This window comes from Apis dorsata, unplaced genomic scaffold, assembly GCF_000469605.1.
Source record: "Apis dorsata unplaced genomic scaffold, Apis dorsata 1.3 scaffold_382, whole genome shotgun sequence".
In the NCBI taxonomy this organism is placed as follows: Eukaryota; Metazoa; Arthropoda; class Insecta; order Hymenoptera; family Apidae; genus Apis; species Apis dorsata.
The window spans coordinates 1145184-1148558 of NW_006263644.1; the positions used below are offsets into that span (position 1 = coordinate 1145184).

The following is a 3375-nucleotide window of genomic DNA, read 5'->3' on the forward strand; positions in this document are numbered from 1 at the left end:
ATTCGTCTCCTCTCGAGAAGCGTACAGCGTATTTATATATATGTCATTGTCACTGCGATTCTTCGAATCTTAATCTTAATCTCTGATCACGTCTCTTTTCTCTTTCTGTTCTCTTTTCTCCTTTCTACATTTTTTTTCTCTTTCCTTNTATAATTGGTGGCAGGCGGGCAGCCCATCTTAGCAACCGCGGCATAGCAGCTAGCGTCTAAAAAAAAATGGTCTAAACGGGACGGTTCGTGCGTATAATGTATTATATATATAATATATATTCATATATATATATATAGAGTCCAAAATTGAACAAGATACTATTTATTTCTATACTTAGAGAGGAAACACAACGGTAATTTCGTTCAGCTTGTTTCATTATTATAGTCCTTGTGTATAGTGATCACGATTCTTCTTTTTCTTTTATTTGTATAATAATTTCGTTGCAAGAGCAGACCAGCTTAAAAAAAAAGCTAAAAAAAAAAAAAAAAAAAAAAGAAAGTAACAAGCAGAAAACAGTAATGAGTTTAATAAACTTGGTCTACACTCGGAAAAACGTAAGATCAGGCTGTATATTCAGAATGTATATGTATGTATATATATATATATATATATATATATGTAATGTAAATACAATATGCAAAGAAAAAGAAAAAAAATCAGTAATAATAGTAAGTAGTAAACTCGTAATCTCGTCGTCATTTGATTCGACGAGAAAGAGAGGGAGAAAGAAAGAGAGATAGAGAGAGAGAGGAAGAAAGAGAGAGATAGTGAATAAAAAATAAGATAATAAATAGGTATTTGTTTGTGCTTCATCTAAAAACTATGCGTGTAATAACAGATACAAACCATCCAATCGGACTACGTATATCACGGGGCCAGATCACTATTGTCACGAGCCGATCTCTATCTACGATTTAGAATCGTTTCCTTTTTTTTTTTTTTTTTTTTTTTTTTTTTTTCTGAGTGTAGTCTACTTTTGACGGTTGTCGAGCATTTCATATACACGCGAAATAGTACTTTGTCCATTTTTGGTATCGGTTGGTGTAGTGTTTTCTTTTTTCTTTTTTTTTTTTTTTTTTGTCGTGTTACATACTGCTCGTGGCGCCTCTCGCGCCACGAGGATGGCTTCGTGTTCTTCCGGTGTTCTGGTATCTGTTGTTGTTGTCCATGCATGCGCACAATTAATTCTAACTCGTTAACACGAGTCGCTACCATGGCAACCAGGCGGACTTAATGCAATGTCAATCAAGCTGATCGTCACACCTTTCGACCAAATTTTGTTGGCCTGCCTTTGTTGTGAACCGATATAACCTTCGCTACTTACGGTTTTTATGCGGTTTTTTATTAAATAGTCGTTGCGTTGATTCGGAGGAGAATTTGAAAAAAAAAAAGAACGTGTAAATTTTATCGCGAAATATATATATATTATTCGATTGTATAAATATCAAAGGTTAGCCAAATTCGCATTCGTATTTTTGCAACTCGAAACGATATCCGATTGTTTACGAGCCGAGGGGAAACAACAATTTCGCCGTTATGTATTTTTACCTTTTCAGTAAGATAAAATCAATACCGAATCTCTCGGCGGTGTGCAAATATAAAATAAAAAATTCAGAAAAGTCAATAGAAAAAAAAACAAAAAAGGCAAACAAACCGTAGCTTAATTACCATCCGTTAGATACTCTTGATACTTGATAGGGGGAAAAAAAAAATACCTATATAAAGAGAGAGAGAGAGAGAGAGAGACATTGACCAAAAACAAACATTTTCTCTTTTTTTTTTCAAAAGATCCTAAAGTTAAAATCAATCTGTCCCATCTGTATCGTATCGATATACTCGTTCATCGACACGTACGAAGTGTTCGACGACGAATTAAAAAAATTTCGACGCGATCGATCGGCATTTCGTGGCGTCGAGGAATGTTGCACATCGAAACAGGAGGCGCGTAACCCCTAACGTAATCGCGTTACACGATTGTGTCGTGAGGGTGTTCGACTCGCGACGAACGAGGAGTAGATCAAAGGAGGCGCACGAGCCCGAGGCGATGCGATTCTGTGCACGGCAACCGAACTAATTTCATCGACGGAACGCCAATCGGCCCTCGAAACGCGCGGGGGGGGGAGAGGCGAGGGAACGAATGGGCGAACGAACGCCCTATCCGCTTCTTCCCTCCTCTTCCCTTCCCCCTCGCGATAGAACCGGATTAAACCTACGAATTTCCTGTGGTCGAACTGCAATTAATCGATTATCTCGTGCACGTCTCACGGGGTGGCGATCGATCACGGCGACGTTATTGCGCGATCGACCGACATCCAATCCGGAGAAGTAATCCGGAAAATTGTATTTAAAACTTCGAACGCTTCTTTGTCCTCTTTGTTATTTGAAATATTTCGAGGAGGAGGAAGGTTTTTTTTTTCTTTTTCTGATCGATCATCAGTTTTGAAAAAAAATGGCGATTGGATGTCTTCGTTCGGAAAATTCGATACGGAAAAGAATTGCAGAATTCGAGTCGTATCGTAGAATATATATATATATAAATATAAGGTATAAAGGAGTAATATTTTTTTCGCAACTTTTCGTCCTTTTTCTTTTTAAAAATACGCGAATAAAATAACTGGAATAAGTTTGGGCAGATATCGGGGATTCGATATGATCAAACGCGAGATTTTCTTCTATCCATGCTGTAAATGTATTTTCTAATTCTATCTAATCTAAGAAAGCTAATGATTAATGATATATCTTTAGCTAAGTTTAAAAAATTTTTTCAACGACGACACATTTGTTTATCGATTTGCATCACACGTAATTATACGATTCATTATTTCTTCTCTTTTCTAAAATATATGTTACGATGCAATCACAATGAAGGTACACATACACATTCATAGTGTGTACATACAAATGCAATTTCGAGCTTTGGATGGATGGAAAAAAAAAAAAAAGGAAAGATTTAATACTCACCAGTTAGCGTTTAACAGTTTGCTCCCTATTCCAGTTATTTTACTTGCGGTTACACGCGGTTACACACCCGAAAACCCCGAAAATAAATCACCATTTTATCCGCCGCCATTATTTCCCGATCATTTTTAAAATTGATCGCCTGAAAAATCTATGCCCATTTCGAGCATAGAAAATTGTAAATACAGTTACCAAGCATTTCCAACTTACTTTTTGCTCGCGTGAAAGGAAAAGGCTATCAGCTATGATCTTTCTTTGAATGTTATGCCAGCGACAAGGAACGAAGGAGCTTTCATAAGGAGAATCTATTGCATTCCTGTGCGCGTGCATGCACTCACGTTGTAAGTGTACATGAGAGTGTGCGTAATATATACGTGTGTTCGTTGTCTTACGTGTGTATATATACATATATATGTGTATATATAT

At 36.8% G+C, this 3375-nt stretch overlaps 1 protein-coding gene across 9 annotated transcripts in view; it reads right to left on the reverse strand.

The window, feature by feature from the left end:
• Window positions 1-3375, reverse strand: part of LOC102675465 (gamma-aminobutyric acid receptor subunit beta) — a 94722-nt gene that overhangs the window by 25657 nt on the left and 65690 nt on the right. The window lies entirely within an intron of this gene.